At 41.0% G+C, this 16,860-nt stretch overlaps 1 protein-coding gene and 1 long non-coding RNA gene across 2 annotated transcripts in view; both read left to right on the top strand.

The window, feature by feature from the left end:
- LOC113029474 (uncharacterized) overlaps nt 1-16,860 on the top strand; it is a 71,691-nt gene that overhangs the window by 48,207 nt on the left and 6,624 nt on the right. The window lies entirely within an intron of this gene.
- On the top strand, nt 4,406-16,488 carry LOC145431166 (uncharacterized). Its single transcript, XR_013911500.1, has 3 exons — nt 4,406-4,890; nt 13,718-13,823; nt 15,478-16,488. It is a non-coding gene; the product is annotated as an uncharacterized LOC145431166 (long non-coding RNA).

The raw sequence follows: 16,860 nt of genomic DNA, 5'->3' as shown, positions 1-16,860 counted from the left end.
ATGAATTCTGGTTGTGCTTACTGACCTCGAACTGATTTGGGCGTGCAGAAATCTGTTAAAAATGTTTTAGTACAACTTTGGTAAGCCGCATTTCTTGCTTGATGGATTGTCAGAGCATTATGGCTGCCGTAGTGAGGAGCTTCGCGGAGTAATCTGGGTCCAAAACTCCGTCAATTTCAGGTCCCAAAGTCAAACGAACACTAAGAGTTAAAAACGGTCTAAATTCTTTGATCTTTAATTAAATCATCAGCATTGCTGCTTTATCGGGTGTAACAATTAAGTTTTACATCCATGCATCCATGAAAACAGAATTTATTAAATTTAACGGAGTTAGAAGTTAACAGGAAGTTAGCTCGCTAGTTTACACCTAAACATGACATACCATGTTCTGACTGAGAGATGTTTGAAACTAATTAAAACATACAGCTCTGCTACCACTTCCAACATAAATGAAGACAGAAAACTACACAGCAGTGGCGTTTGTAGGGTTACTGAAGTTGGAATACCTGGAATATAATGCTGTGCTACGTGATTGCTAGCGACACAGCCATGTTAGCATAACATTAGCACAGTGAAGCTGGAGGATGAACGCCAACTTTTTTTCCACTCATTAAGGCTACGTCCACACATACCCGAGTATTTTTGAAAACGCAGATTTTTCTATGCGTTTGCACCTTTCATCCACACGTAAACAGCGTTTTTAAAAACTCCGTCCAGCGTGGATATTTTTGAAAACTGTAATTAATTTTTAATTAAATTTTTTTAATTAATTTTTTGTAATTACTATGCACTTAATGCATACATATTATTAAAATTTGGGCTATAATGGTTATATTGATGTATATCAACTTGAAATGCTCCCAAAAATGGCACTACACAGGTTCTATGCTAGGTGTTAAAGGGTTAAACTCATAATCAACATAAGCAGCTGTTTGTTTTTATTAGTGTTTTTCACTATGTTGACAAAACACAACATAACGTACTTAATATAACCATGTTCTAAAAAGCTTCCAGTTAATCCAAAATGCTGGAGTTAGAGTCCTGACAGCAGACAAATCATCTTTCTACCTTGTTAGCTTCTCTTCACTGGCTCCATGTTAAATCTAGAATTGAATATAAAGTCCTGAATAATCAGGCCCCATCATTTCTTAAAGACCTTATACTGTAGTACCGTATGATTGCAACAGAGCACGTCGCTCTCAGACTGCAGTCGTACTTTTGGTTATTAGTTTTGAAAACTAGAATGAGAGCAGAGCCGTCAGATATCAGGCCTCTCTCCTGTTGAACCAGCTTCCAGTTTGGATTTGGGAAACAGACTCTTCTCTCTGCTTTTTCTTACCACCTTCACAAAGTGTTTGCTCATAGGGGGTCGTCTGTTTGTTGAGGTTTACTGCAGCGGTGCAAACTCAAATAGCTGATAATGAAGAAACAACAGGTTTCAAATATGTCCAGGTCTTAAAGTTTGTGTGTTCTGCTTAGCAGTAGAAAATCCACACAGAAAAAGGTTTGAATGCCATAAAAAGAAAAAAAATGCTTCCTTGAAAAGACTAAATTTATAGGTTAATATTGAATATTACATAAAATAAACTGTGTATGGAGTGTTTTTGAATGGGAGAGATACAGAAATAGTGACAGTCAGTGAGGCAGAATCTGTGGAGAGGTGAATTTAACAAAAACAAAGAAAGTGAGCCTTTATTATTGGCTGGACACAACGCTACACAGTAAGAAGCAAACAGGGAACTGAAGGAAAACCTAAACTGCAAACAGCTAAACAAAGGATCACGTGAAACACGGAGAACATAGCAAAAACCTGACAATCGGGAAGGAGGAGCACAAGACAAACACTAAGGAGGAAATGCAGAGTGAAACACCGGGATGACAAACAGACGATCCGACGTGGAGCAGAAGGAAACGCACAGCAAATATACACAAAGAGGACAACGAGAGGATGGAGAACAGGTGGGAACACAGCTTTAATTAAATAGATGTGACGAGGCGGGGAGCAGAGCTGAAGACATGACTCAAGACACAGACTGTCAAAGTAAAACAGGAAATACAAGACAGACACAGAGACGCAGTCTCAACACTGAGAAATGGTAACATGAGGTGAGGAAGAGAACAGAAACCAGGAACAATAAATATAACAGAAAACCAGAATTTGAAGAACAGAATTAACCCAACAACACAAAACACAGGGACACAGACCCAGGGGTCCGTTCTTCGTACCTCACTAAGTAAGTTAGCTGGATTTGATTGTTGACGATTTCGCGTGATCTTGGATCGTTCGGTTCCCCGAAGCTCATCCGGGACTTGCTGTCATAGCAACAGAGCCGTAAGCGTAAACCTGCTCGGGAGCAGGTTTACTTTATGTAAACAGGATTAGATCGCGGCCACTCAGGTATGTCCGCTTCATTTATACGAAAGCAACAGCGATATTCCACCACTGTTTCACCATAAATAAATAACATCAATGTAACTAAAGATAATGCAGCACTTGATCCTTTTATTGATTTCACACAGATACATACAGGTCACTTCCTAAAAAAGGGAAATGTACTATTAACATTCTATTACATGTATGTGATTATTACAGATGTAATTCATATTTCAGAGTAGCAATTGTAAATTACTTCGTGTAATCAAGATGAGAGACCACGGCTATAAAAGCGAAGGTGGATTTGGGAAGTCTGTCGCAGCCATGTTCTGTCCGTATACGCGAGCCACCCATTGTGGAAGGTGCAAGATTGATAAGGAGAGTTTTCAGAATTCAGCGTATATTACGGGACAGACAGGATCCTTTAGCTCAGCGCGACAGTGTGCTCATAGAGAGATATCGATTTTCCCGTGAGGGTATTATTTACTTAACCAACTTGTTGACGAGGGGGTGCAGGACCACCACCTGTCTTTTTTTGCTCTGCCCTTTTCTTGGTTGCTGTTATAAACAAACAAACAGATTATTTCAGGGTCTCTTTTCAAGAGACGAAAAGCAATATGAGTGATAAATATTACCATTCTGTAGAATATTCTTACATTTCACTTTTACTTGTTCCCATGTTCTAGTGGGTCCTGTTGTGGCTCTAATGTGAAAGAGGATATAATGTAATATAATATAATAAATTTACCCTACCGCCTACTGGTGTTGGCCAGAGGGGCCGATGGCGCAATATGGCAGCCTGGCTTCTGTCAGTCTGCCCCAGGGCAGCTGTGGCTACAACCGTAGCTGCTTCCACCAGTGTGTGAATGTGAGAGTGACTGAATAGTGGCATTGTAAAGCACTATATAAATCCAATCCATTATTATTGTTATTATTAAATCACCTACGAGTTTAATTTGTCAACAACTTTCTGCCAGCCCTCTCTCCTTGCTTTTGCAGCCTTTGCAGTGTTCCCTTGCGTTCTGATTAAACTCTGAAACTCCTGAAATCCCTCACTTAAGAGTTCTTGCTCTGCTGCCAAAAAATACAGAGCGCGCTCCTTCGACATTTTCGCCGACCAATCAAAGGGTTGCCAATCAATGTTTCTACTATTGATGCGTAGCCCCTGTTGGGCCACCCAGTGATCTCACATTACTTCATCCAGCTAAACTAATCGTCAACAACAGGTGTGTTCGGGGAACCGGAATAGCGAGCTCAGAGTTAGCGCGATGATTTGGTCTTGGATGTGTCATTTGATCTTGGATGTAGTAAGCGAGGTATGAAGAACGGACCCCAGGACCGTGACAGAAATGTGTGCTTGTAACAAAGAGTCGTGGCTCACTGAGTGTCTGAATGAGTCTCACAGGCTTGAATGTGTGTTTGAAGCCAGTTATAATTATTAACTTGTTTGATCTGCTGCTCACTGCAAACAAGCACAAGCAGACTTTCAAGTTTTACAGCATTTCCAACAGATAAAAACCGTCCTTATACCCATTCAAACTAATTCATGTCAGAAAAGTTTCTGTTTTCAGTTTGTGCAATAAGCTACAAAAACTTTTTTCTGTAATCTTGCACATTTTCCCCCACTTTGGTTCAGAGTCATGCTGACAGCAGCTTTTTCTTCATCATGTAGAAAAACAGTTAAATATGTAACTTCTTTACACTGATGGAAAATGAGTTTGACACTCCTGCTTCACACTGTTCATAGAGAGCTGGTCTGTGTTTTCACATGATCTAAATATTTATCAAAGTCAGATTTATAATATGTGATGTATAACTGTGTGTTATAGGGAAAACAAGGTTGAGTCTAGAGAGAAATAACAGAGTAACAGAGATTAATGAAATATTACACAGACATAAAGAATCATATTTTTAAAATCAGTCACTCCTGTTAAAGATATTATTAGAATATGTTTACAAATCTCTAAATGACATTTACCCTGCAATAATTTCTTATATCCAGGTTCTTCCTCTTTGCTGCCATCCTCCTCGCAGCGCAGGTTTGCAGCTGCTGAAACTAAACGCAGCTCCCTGAAAGGCACAGCCAATCACATTGGCCATATTTGTCACATGACGTAGGACTCCAGTAGAGAACTAATTTAACTCTTTCTGCACCACTCGCTGAATGAGAAGCTGACAGATCGTTTTTACTTACTATCGGGTTTGTTTTTCTTTACTCGAAGAGATCAAATTATTGGTGGGGACAATTCAATAATCGCTGGATATTGGTGGGGACGCGTCCCTTCCGTCCATGCCAAATCTACGCCCTTGATCCAAAGACTAAAAGTCAAGATGCTCGTCAAACTTAAAAAAAAAAGGTACGTTCTAAATGAAGCTTCAGACGTCACTAATCACGTGACTCTGGCCAAACGAATCAAGCCTCGACACAGTGCTTCTGACGCAGCGTGTTGAGTTTTCTGACACACGCACCGGAGCGTCAGCTTCAAGCGGACCATTGCTACCTCTCACATCTAAAGGTAAGTGTCAAGGTAACTTTGAACTGAGTTCAGTCAATCTCGAGTTTTGCGAAGTTTTCTGTTGCTCTCTGTGAGAGGAGACCGTTAAAGGCGAGGCTCTCCAGAGTGTAGCAAAACAGGAAACAGCAGCTGGGTGTGTGTAAGTGTGCAAACGAATAGTTTAGAAATGTAAGTGAGCCACGAGTATAGAAAGGTCAAGTTCCGTTAATTGTTTGTCTCACCACTGATCACGCGCTCAACACTACACATACTTGCATCACACGCAGGGCTGGACTGGGACAAAAAATCGACCCGGTGTTCCAGATCTACTGGCGTTTAGATCAACTGGCGTTAGTCGAACAGATGTGTGGCAGAGCTGCTACCGACAAACCAGCAAAAAAACGCCAAATGTGTCACTTGTGACACTTGTGAGGTTGTCTCAAACACACTCCGTCAGTCGTGATGCTGTTGAACAACAAAATGTTTAAAAATGTGGCGAGTTTACCTGGTGATATCCTCATGCGCGACGCGATCGCGAAAACAGCAAACAATAAACACCACGCCGATGTTGTTCACAGGAGAGCAAGAGTAAACGATCGGGAGACTCTTGTCGTCGTTATCGTTCCCCTCGCACGGTTTATTTCTCCGGTTTCAGCGTTTTTGCTAGCGAGCAGTTTACTTTGTGCACTATGATGGACTCGAATCAACCAGCGCCACCTCTGGCCAAGTGCCACAGCCGACAGCCAGATCAACCTGTGACACACATCTGCACCACGTTTGAATTCGTGTCATGCACATTTGTACCTTTCAATTGTGTCTGTTTGTGCGTCATGCAAATAAACCTTTGAAAAGAATGAAATGATATCATATGAATTATTATGTAGTCTTAGTTGGCATTATTCTCCTGAATCAGAAGAAGGTGATAACTATTGCATTTGTTAAACTGATTTGCATTACATTAGACTGCTGATTTATTGTGGATGAATGATATTGTTTTATGATGTTATAAGAAATACTGTTTGCAGAAAGTCATCGCCTTATTTGTCTGATTAGAAGAGAACGGAACATGCTGGAGTTTTCTGCCCCATCTCAGCAGAAGCAGATAAACAGGGAGCCAAGGTCGTAGCTTAGGCGCCGTGTGAGAGAAAGCATGTGAATGTTTAGGCTGGACCAGTGTTGTTATTGTGGTTTTTCCTCTTGTCTCCATCCCCAATTTTTGAACTCGTAACAATTCCTTATTGGCCTACATTTGTACAAAATTCCAAATTATATACACAAAGTCATAGAAATCACCACTCCAATTGGTCATCGTGATTTTGATATTCTCTTTTTCCATTACAATGAAATACACCTTGGACAAATATGACACATCAATATTTCATTAGTGTTGTCACATCACATCCTGTAAGCATCGTCTGTCTGTGTCTTTTCCCTGGAAATGAATATTTCCAGCCAATACAGGCAATCCATCAACATGGCTGGAGAGTTATATATGTAAAAGGTTAACATATGTGTTTAAGTTGAAATGTGTGGCTGGTAAATCTGGATTACACTAATAGTTAAAAAGTTAAGAGATAAAAAGACTTACGGGGATGTTAGTTCAGTTTATGTCTTCATACAATGAAAAAAGGGAACACCCCAGTTATATTTTGGTCTTTGTTATATCGTTCAGTGTTTATTCAGTATTTTCTAATTACACTTTACATCTTCCATGGCATTACTTAAAAAAATATCACTAGGTGGCGCATAGCGGCCAGGAGGAGCATAAACCCCCCTGGGAGGCAAATCTGCAGAATAAATCCTGCAGTTGAATTGTAAACAAGTTCATGATCTGTGCCTCTTTATTTCAATACACAGCTGTGGGATCTAGGATCGCACCCCTCCCAGGCACCTGTCACACCAGGGGGCAACATATACAGTCTGTATAAGTGTGGTTAATCCAATGAAGATTTGTAAGGAGATGGCAGTTACTGTGAATTCATAGCAGTTACAGTGATTAGTAATAAACAGCCAGTGAGAGTGAGTGGATTTAAGAAAGTCAGTGACTCAGGTGTGTCGCTTGGTTTGTCATCTGTTTGTGAGACTGGAGGAGACGTAGAAATCTTTTGTTTTAAATCTTAGTTAGGAAGGTTCCTGTTTTAAAACAAGCACATTTTGTGAGAAATGCAAGAAGTACATCTGCAGAAAGTACACAGTTACATTCTGTCCATCATGTGGACAAAATTGAAAATGTTGAGCATTGAAAAACTGAGAATTTGGGCAAGTTCAAAAGAAATGTGTTTGTAAGAACGAAAAACCAAATTGTTCCTAAAATAGTTATGGAAAGTCTAACTGTTGTATGTCTGTGTTCTACATGTTTATCTGATGGAAAATAAAGTTGCTATTGTTTTATTGCAGTTTTTGGATAATTCTGAGTGGATTTACACAGTATGGGTCAGAATGACCCGCAACAAAATCAATGTCAATTGTTTGTTCTTCAACATAATACAAGGGTTGATTTCCAAAACTTGCTTATGATCTTCAATTTGTAGCAGATCCACTATCACACAGCAGCTGGAGCAGTTTCAAATGGAGGTCAGTCCACTGCTGCCACCTGTGGCCAAGTACCATAGCCTACTACTAGATTAACTTGTGACACATCTGCACCTGTTTCTATGATCACATTAAGTAGAGGCTGAGTGGCTGCACTTACCCCTGGTACATCCAGATCTACCTACAAACATGTTGAAAGATGCAATGCCAGCAATGTGGATTGTCAACGCTAAAAACAATCAGTAAGCAAAGACAACAGGGATCAATTCTTTCTGTTTATTTAGCACCCACAACATTTGTAGTCGCCTTCTGCACAGGGGAAGTCCACACACACTGTGTGGTACCACTTTCCACAGAAGGTGCATTCGATCTGCAAGACTGAATGAGATTGTCAGAGTCATTGTCTGACTGTTTATTACTAATCACCTGCTGTACATTCACAGTAACTGCCATCTCCTTACAAATGTTTATTAGATTAACCACACTTATACAGACTGTATATAACAACCAACTCTAAAATGTTTGTTCACAGAGAAAAGTCACAGACAGACTACGCTAACGACATGTGATGTTACAACACTAGTGAAATATTAGTGTCATTTCATTCTTTTCAAAGGTTTATTTGCATGACGCACAAACAGACACAATTGAAAGGTACAAATGTGTTGTGCATGACACGAATTCAAACGTGCTGCAGATGTGTGTCACAGGTTGATCTGGCTGTAGGCTGTGGCACTTGTGGACAATCTCATTCAATCTTGCAGACTGAATGCACCTTCTGTGGAAAGTGGTACCACACAGTGTGTGTGGACTTCCCCTGTGCAGAAGGCGACTACAAATGTTGTGGGTGCTAATTAAACAGTAAAAAGTGATCCCTGTTGCCTTTGCTTACTGATTGTTTTTAGCGTTGACAATCCACATTGCTGCCATTGCATCTTTCAACATGTTTGTGGGTAGATTTGGATGTACCAGGGGTAAGTGCAGCCACTCAGCCTCTTCTCAATGTCATCATAGCAGCAGGTGAAGATGTCACAAGTTAATCTAGTAGTGGGCTGTGGCACTTGGCCACAGGTGGCAGCAGTGGACTGACCTCCATTTGAAACTGCTCTAGTGTGATAGTGGATCTGCTACAAATTGAAGATCATAGGCAAGTTGAAATGAAATGAACCCTTGTATTATGTTGAAGAACAAAAAAATGACATTGATTTTGTTGCGGGTCATTTAGATCCGTACTGTGTAAATCCACTCAGAATTGTTTAAAAACTGCAATAAAACAATAGCAACTTTATTTCCCATCAGATAAACATGTAGAACACAGACATACAACAGTTAGACTTTCCATAACTATTTTAGGAACAATTTGGTTTTTCGTTCTTACAAACACATTTCTTTTGAACTTGCCCAACGTTCTCAGTTTTTCAATGCTCAACATTTTCAATTTTGTCCACATGATGGACAGAATGTAACTGTGTGCTTTCTGCAGATGTTGTACTTGCATTTCTCACAAAACGTGCTTGTTTTAAAACAGGAATCTTCCTAACTAAGATTTAAAACAAAAGATTGCGTCTCCTCCAGTCTCACAAACAGATGACAAACCAAGCGACACACCTGAGTCACTGACTTTATATATAACTACCAACTCTCCAGCCATGTTGATGAATTGCCTATATTGGCTGGAAATATTAATTTCCAGGGAAAAGACACAGACAGACGATGCTTACAGGATGTGATGTGACAACACTAATGAAATATTGATGTGTCATATTTGTCCAAGGTGTATTTCATTGTTATGGGAAAAGAGAATATTAAACTCATAATGACCAATTGGAGTGGTGATTTCTATGACTTTGTGTATATAATTTGGAATTTTGTACAAATGTAGGCCAATAAGAAATATATGATATCATTTCATTCTTTTCAAAGGTTTATTTGCATGATACACAAACAGACACAATTGAAAGGTACAAATGTGTTGTGCAAGAAACGAAATCAAACGTGGTGCAGATGTGTGTCACAGGTTGATCTGGCTGTAGGCTGTGGCACTTGGCCAGAGGTGGCGCTGGTTGATTCGACTCCATGTTAGTGCACACAAAGTAAACTGCTCGCTTTAGTTGTGAAGCAAAATCGCTGAAACCGGAGAAATAAAACGTGCGAGGGGAACGATAACGACGACAAGAGTCTCCCGATCGTTTACTCTTGCTGTCCTGTGAACAACATCGGCGTGGTGTTAATTGTTTGCTGTTTTCGCGATCGCGTCGCGAATGAGGATATCACCAGGTAAACTCGCCACATTTTAAACATTTTGTTGTTCAACAGCATCAAGACTGACGGAGTGTGTTTGAGATAACCTCACAAGTGTCACAGGTGACACATTTGGCGTTTTTTTTTGCTGGTTTGTCGGTAGTAGCTCCTGAAACACAAGTCTGCCACACATCTGTTCGACCAACGCCAGTTGATCTAAACGCCAGTAGATCTGGAACACCGGCCCACCAAAAATGTGACGTCATTCAGGGGTAAAACCGCAAAGGATTCTGGGAACTTGTGGCAAGAGGTACTAGCGCATGCAGGCTTTCAATTGAACTCAGTTACACAGCGATAAAAAGAAACGCAAAAAATGGCAAGAAGCTGTTGTATTATTAACTGCAATAGCCGGTATGTGCCAAAAACTGATTGCTCGTATTTAAATTGCTATAAGTAACTTGTTGAGCTATAATATGTGAAACATGTCAAATGCATCCCTCATGGATGACATAAAGTCTTCTCTCCATCTCCATCTCTCTCTGCTGCTCTTCTGTCTCCTCTGTCACAGACTTCTCCACTTTTGATGATAAATCAGCCTGGTGCAACATGTAAGGATTGGCACAATTTGTTAAAATTTTGAGGAGTTTGAGAAACTAACCTTAAACGTAAAATAAAATTTACTATCAGTAACTTCATAGCACCCGCCCAGCAGTATATAAACTCCGTCATGCTAGCTAGTACGCAGTACCAGTTCTTCTAAGCAACTGTAAAAAGTCAGCACAACGAAAACAAACTACAACTAAACTTGGTTTATATCTGACACAGATAGACACCAGGGCCCTATTTCAGGAAGCCGGTTTAGTGCAAACTCTGAGTAAGTATACCCTGAGTTAACGAAAACTCTGGGTTTTTGGTTTCACAAAGCGAGTTTAGATTAATCCTGAGTGAGTTACTATGACGACACACTCCGTGAAGCTAACCTGCTCCCTAGCAGGTTTACTTCAACTAACCCTGACGTTCTCCGCCTCTGTGTCGGAAACCTGACTGTAGGAAGTGTCAGACATGGCGTGCTCCTTCCTTGAAGAGCCAGTAGATGTTGAAGCCCAAATTCTCCGCAGAGCTCTCCGCCGGGAGAGAGTGATTAGAGCGCGTTTGGACATTTTATTATTTCCTGATGATTTTCTGTGTGAACGTTACCGTTTTTCAGCACAATCTATAATTTATTTGAATAACATCCTCAGGCCTAATATTGCTCATGTGACACATCGTAGACATTCTCTCAGTTCTGTACATACATGGATTCTGGACACAGTCTGTTTGACCTGCTCCCCTCAGGCAGGAGGCTCCGATCCATTCGCACCAGTACCTCTCGCCATAAGAACAGTTTCTTCCCCTCTGCTGTTGGACACATGAACAATAACCGTATGACTGTTCCCACCACTAACACATGACCCTACGCTGTGTTCACTGCATCATTCCATGTTTGGCACTGATCACCACCTGCACTCATGTATATATCTATCTACTTAGCACTTTTAATTCTTATTCTTATTTTTATTTTCATGTCTATTTAAGCGTAATTTATGACAGTATGTTTGCACTGAAGCACCGCAGCAATTTCCTAATGTTGTAAACCTGCTCAACATTTGGCAATAAAACCCATTCTGATTCTGATATTATTTGTATTGCACTTTGGTTTTTTGCAAACGGGAGCTTTCTGTATAATATTGGTGATGCTGAGCACGTTTCCAAGGCTACCGTCTGTCGCGCAGTCAGGAATGTTACAGTTGCACTGAAACGTCTCCTGTACTCGTCTGTGGTGTTCCCCGGTCATAGACCCACAAGATTTATCAAAGAGGGATTCCACAAAATTGCAGGTAGCAGGATGAACAAAACTTAATTTATGATGTGGTGATATTTGAACTACTACTTAAATTTTACATTTATTTTCACGGTTCCCAGGCGTGATTGGCTGTACAGATGGCACTCACATTCCAATCATTGCTCCTTCAGTAAATGAAGGAGACTATGTGAACAGGAAGTCTTTCCACAGCATTAATGTACAGGTACATAGTTCCCTGTAGCATTTCAAACTAACAAATTATTTCATTATAGTAATGGATGCTAATTTGTGTTCTCTGCACTGTGAAGATCATATGTGATGCTGCCAACATTATCACAAATGTGGAAGCCAACTGCTCAGCCTCTGTGAGTGGTGGTGGTGGAGGACCCCCACCTGTTTTTCGGGCTTCTGCTTTTTTTCTAGTGGCTATAACGGGTCACATTTGAGCATACAGAGTAAGCAAATATGTACTTGAAATGTGCTCAGATAATTTCAATAAGTGCTTACAGAAAGAAAATTAATGTAGCCTCTAACTGCAATTGATTTACATCGGACAAACAGACCAAGCACTATAGCTCATAATACAATTTCACCTTACCTGTTCGGACTATATTTTTATATTTCATTTTTACTTGCTGCCAGGAACGTTTGGGGCCTGTTGGGTTGCACCTGCGCTCACATCACGTCACAAAATAAAATGTATGAAATAAAAAATAAAATAAAATATAATAAAATAACGTGTTAAATGGGTGGAAATCCCTAGATCAATGTTTAAATTAACACTCACGCATTGACTCTGTCGGCTATGTTTTGCCATGCATGCTCCCTTTCTTTTGCAGCTGAAGCTGTGTTACTTTTTTTCTGCAAAATTTGCATGTTATCGGCATATGCTGCCATCAGAATTTTGGCCTCAAGCGCTGTAAAATACATTGACCACGCCTTCTTTCCCTCCGTCTCCATGGTGACTCGCTTAATCTGTGCTCCACTGATCAGGGCTTTATGTATCCTCGTGTGCGCGCTTAACTTGGGGTTAAAGCAACTCCGCGTTGATTGAACTACTTGTTATCAGCCTTTCTGAAACCGAATATTCCCAGTTGGACAGTTCGGGGTTACTCAACCATGAGTATCATTTTTCACTCTGAGTTTTCTAAACCGGCTTCCTGAAATAGGGCCCAGGTCATAACTTCTTACCTGAAGTTCAGTTCCTAAGCCACTATGACCGGCGGCCGCCTCGGGTCTCTCCTCCTCTTGCCTCCCCTTTCCCTTATCCACCTGCTGGCCTCCACCACTTGCTGATGTTGCTAAATCTGTGGAAGCTATGCTATAGCTACCGCCAAACATTTCAATTATTTTTACACATTTAGCAGCGTCTGCCTGAAGGCCTTGTTTCTTTTTGGCCCTAATTTTTGGCCCTCCTTTCCAACACCTTTCATTATTTACACCCTTCCAAAAAAAAAAAAAAATCGATCGGTCCATAAAAACAAAAAATCGCCAGCAGCCCACCGGGCAAATGCCCAATGGCCAGTCCAGCTATGGCTGCAGTCAAAGCAGGAAGGAAAGCACTGATCAAAGCTCATTAATCAAAGACCGCTGATCAATGGCCATGAGTACCATTCAGAGAGTTGGGGAGTCGCTGCAATCACAGCATTTGATCAATGAGCTTTGATCAGTGGTCGTCGGGGAATGGTGGAGGTGGTGGGACTGGGGGGCTGAAGGATTTGAAATTGTGGGGTGGGGGAGTAACAGGTCTGTCCCTGTTTGTGGAAACCACAGGAGGAGCTGTTCAGGCTGTTGCTGGGTGTGAATTGTTGATGGAGTCTTTAAACTTGTAGTTGCTGTTTTCCAGACTGAAGCAGAGTCGTTAGCTGAAAACTGGTTTTAGAGCTTCATTCAGGACACCTTCTCAGGCTCTTACAGCCTTACCTGTATCATAACAAAGTGTATAAACCCCAATCCACCTTTAACATGGTCCTTCTCCCAAACCTTCAAATAGGACTTTCTGGCCCTGTCATAGTAAAGGGCTGCTTAGAATATTAGAGCCAATGTCACAAAGTTCCTCCTGAAGTATAAGTGAGTGAGAGAGTTTCCTCACTTTGCAGCACAACACGTCTCACAAGATTTCTACAAGCAATCAGAGTGAAATTTGTACTTTGTGTTGTCAGATGAACATATGAGACACTTTGACTCTTCAGTGCAGTGTGGAGCCTAACAAAGATCTGTTTTGTGTCCCAGCTGATCAGCAGGAGGAGAAGAGTCTGACGGAGCAGCAGAGGAACATTTTCAGCCATCTGAACTCAGCTGAGTCACTACAGAGGAAACAATGAGCTCAACACAGGAGGTGAGGAAAATATCACAGTTTCACCAAATAATCAGTCACGTCTAAAACTCTCATCCTCCCAACCTGTTATATGACTGTGTTGCATTTTATTATGTATTTTTAAATTGTGTTTACAAACATTAAGAAGTCACAAGCAATTGTTATTCGTTATTATTAGTAGTAGTATTAATTACATTTTCAATTCAGTGTTATTTATACAGCACCAAATCAAAACAACAGTCGTCCTCAAGGTGCTTTTTATTGTAATGTGGATCCTACATTAATACATACAGAGAAAACCCAACAATTATATGACCCTCTTTGAGCAAGCACTTTGGCGACAGTGGGAAGGAAAAACTCCCTTTTAACAGGAAGAAACCTCCAGCAGAAGGAGGCTCACAGAGGGGCGGGGCCATCTGCAGAGAGTGGTTGGGATAAAAGACATGCTGTGGAAGTACATTATTATTATTGTTGTTGTTGTTGTTTTTATTATTCTGATTACTATTAATAATAATATTATTATTTATTATTGGTATTATTGTCGTTCGAACAGACTTAATATTGGTTCATCACTGCAAAAACACGTTCAAAGCACCACAACGGTAGCCCGGTATCAGGCAGTAAACACATTAAGTCTGTATATTTTCCCCTTTTTGAGTTTTTTTGCTCATACAAATTGAAATGCTATTAACGTGAAATATTAAAAAAAAGTATAGACCTGGTAAACATTTATTACTTTTCTGAGTGTGTTAGCATGCTAGTCTTAATGTTTGTGTACAGCAGGAGGGATGGGCATGATTTTAGTGTTTGAACAGTCATGAATAGGGATGGGTACCGGTGTCGTTCTGACATAAACGGTAGTAACCAGACCGAAAAGCAGCGCACATTTCGCTGCTTTATTTTGGTGCTTTTTTTTCCTGAGCTGTGATACACTTCTAGCCAATCATTTTACGTTTCCGAGGATAATAGGCGGGCCTAGGTACAGAGCTACTGATTAAAAATGCCCAAGGCGAAGCGGTCAAAGTCTGGCTGTACTTCACAGCAAAATATGCAAACTCAGCAGCAACAAGTGCTTTAAGCTGATACTGTGATACTGTCAAAGGAGGTAACACCTCAAATCTGATGAAACACCTGGCGACGCATAGCGTTTTTTTTTTTAAAAGCCCAGAAATGCGCCGTATTTGATAGCTTGCTGCGAGACCTCACACCGAGCACATCTACTGCGGGTGGGTTGCCTGTTATGCAACATACCCCAAAAACACGAAGAGGAGAGTCCTGGCCCCTAGCCCTGCCAGTGTAGCAGAAATGATGAGGATGATGATGGCAGCAGCAGCCGTTCTTCTCTGCGTGAGTAGTTTAATGTTGTTCGTGTGTAATTTACGTTGGGTAGGCTAACCACGTTATTACATTAATGCATGTAAGGTGAACTAGCAAACATCATCATAGCTACATGCGGCTGTCTTCTTGTTTGATGGCAGATACTCCCTTCACCCTGGCCAAAAAGGCTAAAATGCCCAAAGAAAAAGTGGAAAACAGTTAAACATGAGAGGTTTTTGGACAAAGTTTGTGTTTTTTCCATTGTTTAAGCACTGCTTCCAGCCAAGAGTGATACCATATATGCCCCATAGCTGCAGAAAAGGCTAACATTGTTATCTTTTTACAAAAAACATGATAGTGGACTTCCGGAGGTGCAGAGAAGTACACACCCCCATCACCATCAACGGCGCTGCTGTGGAGAGAGTGAGCAGCTTCCGGTTCCTTGGAGTACATCTGGCTGAGGATCTTACGTGGTCAGTACAAACAAAACAGTGAAGAAGGCCCAGCAGCGCCTCTTCTTTCTCAGGAGACTGAAAAGATTCGGCATGAGCCCCCGCATCCTCAGGACCTTCTATCACTGTGCCATTGAGAGCATCCTCACTGGATGCATCACCACCTGGTATGGCAACAGCACCGCCTACAACTGCAAAGCTCTCCAGCGAGTAGTGCGGTGCTCTGAACAGATAATTGGAGGTGAGCTTCCCTCCCTCCAAGACATCTACAGGAAGCGCTGCCTGAGGAAAGCGGGGAGGATCATCAAGGACTCCAGTCACCCCAGCCATAAACTGTTCAGACTGCTTCCATCAGGAAGGAGGTTCTGCAGCATCCGGTCCCGTGCCAGCAGACTGAGAGACAGCTTTTTCCATCAGGCCATCAGACTGCTGAACACGTCATAGACACCTCAGCTCCACTACTGGAACTTCAACATTATGCACTCCACACTGTATATAAATGCCACTTGTTTTGCACATATTCAACTCTGTATATTTTATATATTTTATTATTATTATTATTATTATTATTATTATTATTTATTTTTTTTTTTTTTACTATTTAATTTGTAAAAATGTGTATACACACACACACACACACACACACACACACACACACACACACACACACACACACACACACACACACACGTAGGAAAATATTTAGTATACACATCCAGAAATGCATACACTATTATATATTGTACATATATTTATTAGTTTCAGGTTGGCCATTCTTGTATTTTGCTCGTTTGTGTTGTTGTGTTTGCACATCTCTGTTGCTTGTGGGGCTCGCACACAAGAATTTCACTCGCATGTGCTGTGCCAGTGTGCCTGCACATGTGATGTGACAATAAAAGTGATTTGATTTGATTTGATTTGAGAGGTTTTTGGAACAATTTTGTGTTCTCCATTCTTTAAGCACCGGTTTGAGTACCGTTTGAGCACCGGCACCGTTTCAAAAGTACCGATTTGGCACCGGTATCGGATAAAACCTAAACGATACCCATCCCTAGTCATGAATTATTTTTAACAGCAGGTTGGATGTAATGTGTTAGAACTACCAGCAGGTGGGGATAAGAGACCTTTAAGGTGTTTGGTGCCACACTCCACCTTCAGGTTTAAAACTATTGTTAATGGAGGGAGTTTGAAGGTTGAGTTTGTTCCACGACTGCATTTCACTCACTGCCTCTGTTTGTATCTCTGTCACTGCAGGACCAACATGGAGCGAGAAGTCAGCATTCTCAGGA

Source organism: Astatotilapia calliptera, chromosome 9, assembly GCF_964374335.1.
Source record: "Astatotilapia calliptera chromosome 9, fAstCal68.1, whole genome shotgun sequence".
NCBI classification, from domain to species: domain Eukaryota; kingdom Metazoa; phylum Chordata; class Actinopteri; order Cichliformes; family Cichlidae; genus Astatotilapia; species Astatotilapia calliptera.
This window is presented reverse-complemented; position numbering and strand designations above follow the sequence as displayed.